Source organism: Phyllostomus hastatus, unplaced genomic scaffold, assembly GCF_019186645.2.
Source record: "Phyllostomus hastatus isolate PE091 unplaced genomic scaffold, TTU_PhHast_1.1 phas_contig_86, whole genome shotgun sequence".
Lineage (NCBI taxonomy): Eukaryota > Metazoa > Chordata > Mammalia > Chiroptera > Phyllostomidae > Phyllostomus > Phyllostomus hastatus.
In genome coordinates this window covers 4,665,435-4,678,730 of record NW_025333977.1, presented here as the reverse complement: position 1 = coordinate 4,678,730, position 13,296 = coordinate 4,665,435, and the positions used below count along the sequence as shown (strand labels likewise).

At 31.0% G+C, this 13,296-nt stretch overlaps 1 protein-coding gene across 1 annotated transcript in view; it reads left to right on the top strand.

The window, feature by feature from the left end:
* Window positions 1-13,296, top strand: part of NCAM2 (neural cell adhesion molecule 2) — a 416,937-nt gene that overhangs the window by 388,045 nt on the left and 15,596 nt on the right. The gene's annotated exons all lie outside the window — the stretch shown is intronic.

Genomic DNA, 13,296 nt, shown 5'->3' with positions numbered 1-13,296 from the left:
ATAGGTTGCCTCCCTTTCACTCCCCGACTGAGGATTGAACCCACAACCTGGGTGTGCTCCCTGACCAGGGATCCAGTCCGCACACGTTTGATGTATGGAATGATGTTCCAACCACCTGACCTTCCGGCCAGGGCAAGCTATGTACTTTTGGATCTGGATAAGCTGTTATATACATACAATTTTTTTGGTTTATTTATTTATTTTTCTAATGATACGGTATACCTACACTAAGAATGGAAAAACAAAATACAAAATTACAAATGAATGTAGTAATTCAAAATGGATATTTATACTACCAATACCATAATTCAGTATGTCTTGGTCTAGCTTTCAAGAATAGTTAGCTGATATTTTGTATAATATTTTCAATTTGTAGTAACTTGTTAGTAAATATATCTGGTCATGTAAAATTATCTGAAAATTTCAACCCCTTTGGTTTTGGTTATATTAGCAGCATTAGGAACCAAAAATAATATATTGGATAAATTAAAGATTATAATTTATAATTTCTAGCCTTATGTATTATGATTGCACTTGAATAGACATATAGGATTATTAAGATTGTACCTAAATGTATCATTCCATGCATTTTGTTAAGATTCAAACTCTGAGGCAAAATGTAATATCCTTTAAACAACTTTTGAGTGAATACAAATTAAATAGGATATATTAATTTGGTTTATTTCCTTTCATTCTCCTTCTAAATTTTTCTTTCTAATATATCCCTCCTCTCTTACTCTCTTCCTGTTTCTTAATATCTAGACATGAGTAAATAGGATGTATTTCTTCTCTTCTTTTTAAGTTAACCATGGGTACATTTTAAAGTCCCTACATTTCTTATATAGATATATGATGTAAAACCTCACCAAGGCTAATGCATTGAATAAATAGACAGCTCAAATGAATATATAGCAAATGACTGGAGATACAAATATTTTACAAATAATACTTAAGTGATTTTAATATAAGTTGCAATAGGTAGAAAGTCTATTTCCAAATCGGCTATGTGATTAAAAAATAGAGAGTATTATTTAGTCATTATTTATATTTAATAGTTAATCTCAGTTTTCAGAAGATATTATCAGAGTAAATTTTAGATCTTAACTAGAGAGAACATGTCTTTCTAACATATCATTAACATGTTCTTTTAAAATTATCATCTAAATTGGAGTATTATTCTGGAGTTAACAATTTTTAATTTTTAAATATAAAATTATATTATTTCTTTTTACTTTATTGTTCTTAAGAACTTAAAACACATAAAAATTTTAAAGGTTTATAAGCAATATCTCAATTTTTATGTAAGGCAAAGGATTCAATAAGTTTCCATCTAATTTAATTGCTCTGAAATACAACGGAGAAGATAGTGTCCTGCTTTGATTTCTAGTACCTGTGATATTTTTATCTTATCTGACGAACTCTGGTAGTACCCTCTCCTTCCAAGTGGCTAGTAACTATTTTGAAAGCCTAAAATATCTGCCCCTATGTGTGACCAGAACAGCAGAGTGCATATTACATCAGTTTTGGCTACTATTAAACAAAATTGAAATTAAAAGAGAAAAACAATAGTCAAGGAAAATACAACATATATCAAGAGTTTTATTAGTATATCTGAAATCTGAACTGCATTTGCTTTCCTCATATCTTTTTTTTGGTAGACTGTTATTTTAGCTATTATTAAAGATTTGTTCAAGTGGAATTTTATATTAAATGTGAACTAATCTAATGTTGGTTGTATTAAGCATAGGTATGATGCAAAAGTTCTTAATTGCATATGTTCAAATTAAATTAATTCTTTACTATTCTAAGTAATAAAAATATAAAGTTATACACTGCAAACATTGCATAATATTAAAAGGTAGCATCATTTAAAAATTATGTATTATTTTTAAATTCTATGTATGTACTAAATGGAAACTATGAAATAAATCTTCAAGTAATTGTTTTTCCTAAGAGCAAGCAATTAAATATTACTGTTTTAAATAATATCCATAATTCATGAATGCTTTTAAAGAATATTTTTATTTCACATCTTACATTGATTTTATGTATGACACTTTGTTTTAAAGTGACTGCTTCTGATTATTTAATTGCATTTGTTTTCATCATAGCTTATTTTCATGGAAAAATGTACATGTTATAAATGTATTGTCCTCAGCCTCATCTCTTATTTAAACTCTCAACATAATATTAAACACTATGTGTAATCTTATGCATGCATTTCATAGTAATTGTGTCATTTTATTTTCTGTATTTATGTGTCTCCATAGTTGTAATAAAGAAAACTGAGGAAAAGCTTTGTTATACGTGTTTTCTTTATTACTGGTACAAACTTTTTCTGTCCTCGTTGTATGTTTTCATTTCTAACTTGGTCAAATCCAATATTTCAATATAGTACACATATAATTGAGTTGTATCTCTTTTGGAAGAAATAATACATCATCAGAAGATATTGTAAAAATAATTTAGACACAGTAACAAATACTGTTACTTTCATAGTGAACTAATTCTGGGGTCTTCTTATAAAATTTAATTATTAGTGGAAAGCCAAAGTAATTACATAACAGTGAAACACAGGAATATAGTTAATAATTTCAGTAATTGTTCAGTAGTCTACATTGCTAGCAAATGTTTATAAAAAGTTACTGAAAGTGGTTTTTCTCCAATTACTTTGATGAATATATCATTGTAATTCAGTTTGAGCACCATGAGAATAAAGTTGTAGATAATTATTCAAGTTCTTTCCTTACCCACAACAAGGCATGAAACATAAATGACTTTGACATTTACAAATAATAATAAAAATAATACAAAAGCAGAGCACCTTTTTGTTTTTAAACATGCATTATGTCACACACTGTGAAGAATGCCAAAGCGCAATATTCCATTCATTCTTCATCCAGTCCCTCTGAAGTGCCATTTCTCCTACAGTGTATGGAAGAATGGTGAGGCCTAAAGAGGTTAAACAATGTATGTACTGAAGAGTCACAATTGCAATCCAGATCCAATACTGTTACGAAAACATCATTACTTTTTTTCCATTTTAGCCTCGGACCTGGATTCAAATAATAACTTTTTAATATGTAAATTATTCAGTTAGTTTTTCTAAAGTAAAAAAATATATATTTTCTGATTTAAACATGAATATATATTTATCTTATATAAACAGTCATTTTGCTGTGCCAGATAAAACACAGTGTAGAAATTACAAAAGAAAATGTTCACTTATGGGTATGCATTATTTTTTTTAACTTTTTTAAAAGATTTTATTTATTTATTTTTAGAGAGGGAAGTTAGAGAGAGAGAGAGAGAGAAATATCAATGAGCAGTTGCTGGGGGCCGTGGCCTGCAAGCTAGGCATGTGCCCTGACTGGGACTCGAACCTGCGACAACTTTGGTTTGCAGCCCGTGCTCAATCCACTGAGCTATGCCAGCCAGGGTTTGGGTGTGCATTATTTTAAGGCACACTTAATATTTGTTATTCTAGAATATCCTACTCTGAATTACATACCTTTACCTATTAATATGTACATATTAAAAGGAGTTTTAATATAATGTTTACATTTTGTTGTAAAATTTGAACTTCTTTTAATTGATATAATAGTTATAGAAGATGTGTACTTTGGGAGAGAGAGTTAAATTACTGTGCGATGTCCTTGTTTATTTTTTCTTGAAGCCTCATAACAATGACATAATTTCAAATGGGAGGTATCTGGGATTCTTTGACATTTTTCTAGTGTCAGCCACATTAACTTTGTATCACTTTACTTTTTAAGCCATTATGAAGACAAAGATTTGAGGAAATTTATTCCAATATTTTAATCAAACATCATTATTTTATTTTTTATTATATCAAGAAACTGAGCATCAGAGAACCCAAGTACTAGTAATTGACAAAGCCAAGCAACTCAAAATCTCTTTTCTTATCATTGTTTTATTAAATTACACTGAATCAATTCCATTGTACACCTCTGTGGTCAAATATCTTTTACCTAGTTCCATTAATTTCTTCCTTGTTGGCCAAGAGAGGAATGCACGTGGCCAAGAAGGCCATGTATTAACCAACCACAGTTTCTGCCAGGAGTCACGGTTCTTCTATTAGCCAGCTGTTATCCTTCTCACTTCAACTTGCACATGTAGCTGCTTTCCTGTGATCAGTGCAATAAACACACACTAAGTTTGTAGTCTTCAATGAATATCAAATTAAACTTTATCACTCTGATTTTTATATACTTTCTGAAGACACTTTATAAAAAGACATTAACGTTGGTAGAAATAGTTCTTTTTATTGTATAAATATAATAGTATTTTTACTTACTGTCTAATAAAAACTAAAGTACACATTTTCATATCAGCATCTATCATTTTCATTTTAAGAAATCAAAATAAACAATTTCAACATGTCATTCGCATAGTGGCTATATGCTTGCTTCTCAACTGATTTGTTGTTTACTATATTACAAAGATAAATATTAAAATATTGAAAAAGTAAAATATAGCTAACTTCTATTTAAATATAGTTTAAAAATCATCTCATCAAACTTGTATTTCTGTTTTAAAGAATCCATGAGCAACAAGCTCCAATTTTTTATTGTTTGTTTGCTATAGTTTCCATATAATTTTAAAAAGGTTAAATTGGGTATGTGTGTTACATGTAAGATTAAATGCAAAACTCCTAATTCTCTTGAAAAGAAGGAAATAGTCATTATAAATGGACTCTTTAGAATGTTTAGACATATTTACAATGTTAGTTTTAATATTATAACTTGATTTTAAAAAATACATAACTATAATGAAATTGAAGCCTCTAGGACACAACAGAGTGGGTGTCTAAAACTGGAAATTTTGTAAAATTCAATATGTTACAGATTCCTTGGAAAATCATAGTTGCATTCATATATTTGTTCACATTTGTCATATATTATCTGAGACATTTAGAAAATTCAAAGGTATGTATATTTAAGAATTTTATAATAGATTACATAGTTTGGAATTTCAACAAGCAAATTGTAAAATATCAAGTGTAGTTTAATCTTATATGGGTGTGATTCAATTTTGTAATATAGTATTTTAAAAACAAATTTTCGTTTGTGCAAAGAAAACTTTTCTATGTTCTATGGTCAGATTCTTAATATTAACTGAAAAATTAAAATGGCCAGGTAGTGGTTGAACTAAAGCACTGAAGTTTAAGTTACTCAATTGCTTATCACTTGTCAATGTCTGTTTTGATCATATTTGTCCAGCATAAGAAGTTTCCTTCTAGCCAATAAAAGTTTTCATTATCTTATGGGAAGTGACTAAATCACCTCCTCCAAAGCAAACTGAACACAAAATAATAAAATGGGTATGGAGAATGTACAGAATTAGTGATTTAAGAATAAATTTCAAAAGTAGCTGTTTGAATATATAATTACCAAATCAAGGAAGTAAAATTTTTCATAGAAAAAGAATAACATTCATTATACAGGGACCAGCACAAAAAACATTTCTTTTTATTACCAAAACATAAGCATATAATTCAGTAACATAATATCACAGGCAAGCACGTCATAAGACATTTTAGGTGAAATAATTCAAATTGTTGTCCATCTTTTGCTATACATTCACATACCCTACCAACCACACTGAAGCAGGCATTACTTCTGCCAGATCCTGTATTTTAGATTGTTTATTCTTTATGAACATTGTTTAAAAAGATAAATATTAAAACCTTAAGGGGGGTTGAGTGATATTTAAAAATGGTGAAAGTGATGAAACATTTGAAATGTCATACCATTTAAATGCGTATATAATAATTATACCTAATTATAAATATATTATGAAATATATAGTATTTTATCTCATAGAATGTCTATTTTTAACTGTATGAGTAGACACGAATGATCTAATGTTAATTCAACCACTAATCACATGTAAAAGGATGAGCTTACTCCCTTCTTCAGTCTAAACGTCAAACAGTGTGGGTGGGCATGTCTGCATGCATTACGGAAGTGGACATGGGAGAGGAGAGAGTAGCCCAGCTTCTACGAGCTCCCTCCCTCCTACCCATGACAACAGATTCCATTTCCTTGTCTCTGTTGTCTCTGACAACTCCCTGGCATCTTTTGTGAAAAAAAAAGCACTCTTTGTAGGTTTTGTGGGTGGTGTTGTTTGCCTCTTTTTTAGGGGGTAAGTTAATTTGTTTTTTTTTTTCAATTGCAAAGTCCATCCTCTTTAATATCATTTACCACTTAATAAACCCATCCCTCCAATCACCCCAATATCTGATTTCTAATACCCATATATATATATCTCCTAATTTCAGAATTTATCACATGTTTTCTTTCATGTCTCCATCTTCACTCATGCTCTGTTCTGACTGAAATGGACTCCTCTCATCATATGGAAAACTTCTGTAACACCATCTCCACTGTTATTTTCTCTACCATGCTTTCCTTGACTACTCTTCCTAACATATGTTTCTCCCACCTATCTGCTCAGGTCACAGTTTTGGGGGGGGTTCTTTTAACCATTAGGAAAGCAATGAATTATGCCTGAATTTCAGTTTCTAAATTAATCAGCCCTCCCAATACATTGTGAGCTCCCCAGAGAAGAAAGCACTTGGTCTTTTTCTTATTTTATCCTCAAAACTGCTTAATAGAGTTGTTTGATAACACCGTGATAAATTAAAGGACATCACATGATTTTATACCAATTTATCTCTGGAAAGATACTATTTTTTGTTTATCAAAGGACTAGAAGATATTTTGCAAAGATATTTAATTTATAATCATGCCTTTGTTAACAAGCATATATAGGAAAAGGCACTCAGAAGTTTAGTTTTAAAATTACAAATGTTATTTATATATATACATGTTTATAGTGCCCTTTCCATCACCAAAACAAATATTTTCAATTACTTATTTTTTTCTTTGCCCCCAACCATACTTACTTCTAAAATAAAATGCCTGGTTTGTCAATACTGCCTTTATAACCCACCTTCTCCAAATAATTCCTCTCAATAGGGTGAAGGAATTTGGAAGGAAATTTGGTATTACCCTTGAGTTTATAAAAACACAATGTTATACATGGAACAGAGCATCTTGAAAGAACAATCACAATGGCAAAAGAATGGAAACTAGTAAGGGATAGGCGATGTAAAATAGGATTTTCATCTAGCAAAAAAGGAAGGATGTATGAAAACAAATTTGGTAGCAAGCCATAAAATGTCTATATCAATGCTGTTGAGCTGATTAAATGTAGAAAAGACATGACCACCTTGTTAAAATGTACTGCAAACAGCCTGAGAATTTAAAACACATAGAAAATAACAGTGGGCTTTATTGATCTACTTTAGTAATGTCAAAATATTGTTTGTAAACTTTGCTTATAATTTTTATAATCTGTAAATTTATAATTCCTCAATTAATATTATTACACATAGTGCTATTAAAGGACAAGAAAACAAGATAATTATATAAAATGAACGTTCTTATAACTATTATTCTCTGACATGAACTTTTATCATTTGTTTCTAGATATACAAAGAGCTCCACTGAGCTCAATACATGTTCATTTAAAACACAGAAAATTACTGATCCTAAAATGTAAAAATCCCTCCTACTCACAAAGTTCTCATAAAAACATTGTGATTACACACATACACACACACACACACACACACACTCTTATGTACTTGTCCCATGATTATAACTCAGTTTTGATTTTTAATTTGCAACCATTGGCAAAAATAGGTGTTTTTTCTTGCCATTGTGACATTCTTTTGAGTTAATAAAGCTATTGTAATAATCATAACCTGCATGTCTTTTTCCACATAAACCCACTTTTGCTCACTCCTATATTTCTAAAGATCTGTTATTTTAACATTCCAAGACTTTTATCCAAAACACAGTCCCTTATAAAAGACTCTGTTTTCTCGTCACTGATAATGCTCTTTTCACAGCCATCACAGATTATTAGGATTACATACCTTTTTGTTTAAATTGTTCATTGAAAAATGCTTGAGATTACATGTTGTACCACACAATTTTTATTCAGCTAGTTCAGTCAACAGTCAGATATCTGAGTAATATGAACTCAAATGAACTCAAATGTTGCTAATGAGCATATTTTGTCAGGAAGCTGAATGATGTAAATGCTTTTTTTATCTCATGAATTCTATGAGCTGTACAAAAGGGTACCAAGATATAATAGAATAAAAGATCAGAACACAAAAGAAGTAGTCTTTATTGTTATTTAGGCAGGAGCTTTTGATCTATTTTGTAATAATCTTTTAAGAATATCAATTTTATTTGTATTTCAATGAAGATGAAGGTGTCTAAAATAGTGTGCAAAATAAACATAACAATAAAAGTAACTATAATAATAACAAAAACTAATGGTGAACTAAAGAGGACAAAATGAATTACAAAGGATTAGAAGCAAATAAACAATATATCCTTTTCCCAAACTGAGCAAAAGTCAACCTAACCCATCAGAGACAATTAGAGCCTTACTAGTAATTTACCTTGCTTTCATTCATTTTAACATGAGTCAAGAAAGATTTTAATTTGAGAGAAAGAGTAAGGAACCACCAAAAAAAAGTTACTATATGAAAAACAAATAAATGACTAAACAAAATCTTGCTCTCTGGTCACAGTGATATGCACATATAAAACTAGAAAAATGAAAATGATCATTAAAAACAATTAAACATAGGCATGAAAAGAAATGTGCCACAAACAGCAATAATAAAAAGCCACAATATAAACTGTAAATATGATTTTATACTTATTTTTGTTCATTGTAGTTCATGAAGATTAGCAATATTCAAATGAACAGTAAGTAAACATACTTGCTAAAATCTAAGGAGTTCTGGGGTAAAAGTTGAGATCTAATCCTTTAAAAGAAGATAATGCAAACAAATAACTAACAAGTAATAAAGTTACTATTATCTAACATGTATAACAAGAAATAACATATTTGCATAGTGCTTTGAATTTCCAAAGTACCTTCATATATGATAATCAAATAATATTTTAGCTAGAATAAATGAGAATTTTTGTTCACATTTCACAGAAAAATGAAACAATAAAATTGTACATACAATGTAAATATATCCAGTAACAGTATATGGGCCACAAAATAAGTGAACAATACCACTGTGGATATTTAAAAAATTAGAATTTCCATTAATATTGATTTTATGCCACCTTTCTAAATTGCATTTTGTTTTATAATCATACATTGTATTTTGCAAAGTATAAATATTATAAAATATTACCTGTTTATAATTTAAAAGAAAAACACATATCTTAGGAGGGTATATTCAATTTTTCTAAGAGTATATGAGGGAACAATAAAAAAGTGGCCTAGAGGAAAGGAAGAATATAAAACGTATCATAGTTGCTCTTGAGTTTCCTGTCTGATTTTTTAGAAAACTTTGAATTAATGCAAAATGGTATCTTTAATCATTCTTGTTGATATAATCTGCAATGATTTTGTCATTTCTAATTAAAACAATTGAAGAGTTTTGACCACATACTGGAAATCCCAGAAGTTCCAACATTTGGTTCAACAGGGAAATTAAACATAAATCCAAATTGCATGGACCTATTAATTCAGTGATGAACACCACACCCCTCAAATTCAGGAGGCCAACCGTTGTCACACAGAAGATAAATGTGGTATTTAGAGCAACGGAGATACATGACATTATTTTCAGATACTGCTCGTCTGAGAAATTTTATGAAAGTCTCAAACATGAGCCAAGACACACCGTTTGTGTGGAGAAGCCACTAGAATAAGCTTGGGTGGGCCCACAAGCTAGGTAGGGTGCAGTCTCAAGGAATCACCAGGGAGGGTGAACAGTGACAGCCAGGTTGACGGAGACTCAGATTTGTCCCTGGTCTGCCAGCTCTGTGTGGGTAGTGGGAGCCATCAAAGAAATTATGGATTCTGCCAGCACTTCTGTCTGGGAGAAAACTGTCAGATAATTCGATTCCTCCCCCTATGGCCCTGGTGCCTTTCAAGCTGTTGCCTCAGCGCTGGAGCTCAGAGCAAAGGACTCTGAGTAAGTCCATGGGTGGGATCTTTAAAAGGAGCTGCCTGGGACTCCAGAACTCTCTGTCCCACTCAACCACAATGCTCACTGGTCTTTACAGCAAACAGTATGGGGACTTGTCTTCCAAGCACAGAGCCCTGGGATGGGAGGCCTGATCTGGGGCTGGGACCCCTTGCTCCTGAGGAGTAACCTGGACAGCCCAGTTATCCTCCCAATTTTTATCTAACAAAGTGGTTTGAATACCAACCCACTCCTAATCACCGCTGCTCCTTCCAGTCTCAATGTGGCTGCTTCTTTACATCCCTAGAGGACTTGCATGCAGCTCAAGTTCAGGCAGTTCTGAATGATGGATGCTCTGCAGTTCAACTACAATTTCGGTGCGGTTGTGAGAGGATGTTAGTACCACATTTACCTACATCACTATCTTGCCTGGAAGCCTTCATGCTTTATTTAAATAGTTGTTCCTCCACTACTATATAGGGAAAATGGATTTTGACATTTTTAATAAGAAAATTACACATTTCAATTAATTCACTGTATTTCATTCCTGTCTTTTAATTATTTGATGATGAATATCTAATATAAAATATTAATTTTAACAGGTATAAAAATATAAATGCTGAAACTAAATAGTCGTTATTGTCCTCTCTGGACCTCGGTTTTCTTAGTTGTAAAGTAAAACTGATAATATTGTTTTCATTTGTAATGGGCTTGTTATTAAAATTATATCATAATGTACTTCTATAAGTGTTCTGGAAAGCTAAAAAGCTAAAACAGATAAGATAAGTTTAAAATCTTTCAAATGGTTGCTATATCCATTTCAATTTGTATAATAATTAAAACCATAATTAACTTATAAAGGAAGAATTTTCTGCATACATCTGAGAACATAAATCACTGCTAGTCCAAAAATTCTAGTGAAGTAATTCTACCAAAGTTTATGGGTTCATTTGTGAAAAAGTCAGAATCAAATAAGTAAACTTTAGCACCATAGTAAATTGGTGGTGCAGAGAATTAAAATATTTGCCTTTTATAGTTATTGTAGTCTGACCTCATAGGATATGAGAATAGACATTTAAATACATCCTTGGGCTGATTTGAAAAAAAAAAAAAGGTTACCTTAAAAGAAAACTTAATTAAATATTTATAACAAACTTATTTGATGTTCACCTTCTCCTCTGCAATGACAAAAATACATTTAGTTTTTCATAAAAATAGCTTCAAGTAACCCTGGCTGGTATGGCTCAGTAGATTGAGCACCAGCCTGCAAAGCAAAGGATCTCTGGTTCAATTCCCAGTCAGGGCACATGCCTGGGTTGCATACTAGGTCCACAGTAGGGGGCATGTGAGAGGCAACCACACATTGATGTTTCTCTCACTCTCTTTCTCCCTTCCTTCCCCTCTTTCTAAAAATAAATAAATAAAAACTTTAAAACAGTAACATAAAATTGAGCTAATTGGTTTATAAAACTTAAAAAATGACTTCAAATAACCTTTAAAATTTTCAATTGTAAGTTAAAAAGATATAACTTTGTTTCTCTAGAAAACATAGTTATTATAGCATCAATATTCTTTTACTATAAAGTACTTTACAAATAAAATGTTTCTATGAACTTTTTCTAATGATGGAAATGAAGCAGATCAATATACTGGTTGAATATAAAAAAGGTCACAAATTTATGTATTATTTAAAAGCTAACTCACTAAACTTAAATCATTAAAAAAGTGATTTTATTTTCCAGAAAATAATCAATGCTTCATAAGAGATACTGTAGGTTGTTAATGGAAGAAATATATTTACAGACAAATTAAACTTAGACAGTCTATTCTTTCTCAAAAATCACATTTTCCTAGAATTTTATAATAGTAAAATAGTAAGAATTTTAAATATTTGTCAAATTTTTACTAAGTGCTGGGCAATAAGTGTGGAAGTGTCAGGTAATTCTCAACAATCTTTTCATAACCCGTGACTCAGTTTGTGGTGGTGATGGTTTTCATAACTGTCCCTATTGTAATAAAGAGGCATCTCAGGATTAGACAATTAGCTGACTCACCTGAAGACAAAGAGCAATAAGTGATGAAACCAGGGTTTTCTGACACCAGATCCAAAGCAAGATTTTATACTTAAAAAAGTAAATGGGGATTTATATAATAGACTAGATAAATCGTCACTGCTCTGTGAGAGTTACTGGGCTTATAGCTCTGTCTACATGTGAGAAGAAACCTAAATAAAGGGAGGAATGAAACCTTAACTGTCCTTGAGTCAATAAATCCACAGAGGTGAAAGCCGAATCAGGTGTGCACTTTCAACTGTTCTTTGTTGTGCTTGGTTGTTGAGTCATGTGCAGCCTATCCAAAATAACTACCAATAAAATGAATGTAAACATGAGACTTAGGCATTATGTGGAAAAGTACACTAGCATTCAGACAGGTGCGGCATGTGTAAGAGTGGCCCACTAGTGGTAAATTCTAAATATGAATAACTATATTGATTCCTTTGGATGAAAATTCCCTTTAGTTGTTGTTAAAATGCTTGAACTAAGTTTTAAAAACTGACTTAGGAAAACTTGGTTTTATGTATAATTTTTCAGAAGAGGTTTTTTTTCAGAACTCAAATTTATATGTTTCTGTATCTTTCACTTGTGTTCCACATCAGTTGCTTAACAAGCATGCCATTATGATCTGGGTAATAAGCTTTTTTTAATCATTAAAAAGAAATTATTATTTTATAATGTTATGAAGGAAATGTTAACATAATTGTGCTAAGAATCCCTTTGAATAATTCTATAAATTTTTCCTATATAATCCTCTCTTTCCCCTTTATATAACACAATATAACCACTGTAATCTGGTTTCTTTCCATTGTACCTGTTTCCCTGTTTTTATGGTTATAACAGTGTAATCTGCCCTCATATTCAACCATGGGCATACAACAGGAGGTCTATTTTTGCTCTACTAATCCCTTTTGCCATTTCTACATTCTCAGTCAGCCTATTACATCTGATGCTTAATCACCTTTCCATGGATATTCTCTTACAGCTTTTGAGATTCCCTGCAACTACATGCCAAAGAAAAGTATCTCCCATCGGGCCCTATCTTCAGAAAGATCATAAGCACATAACTCTGTTAAAGCATGCCTCTAGCATGACTCACTAAAATGTTAACTAGAAAAATACAAGTATGCATTTATTCTAAAATAATGATTTTTAAAAATATTCATGCAGATATTTTTAAATGCGTTATCTGTCAAAGCA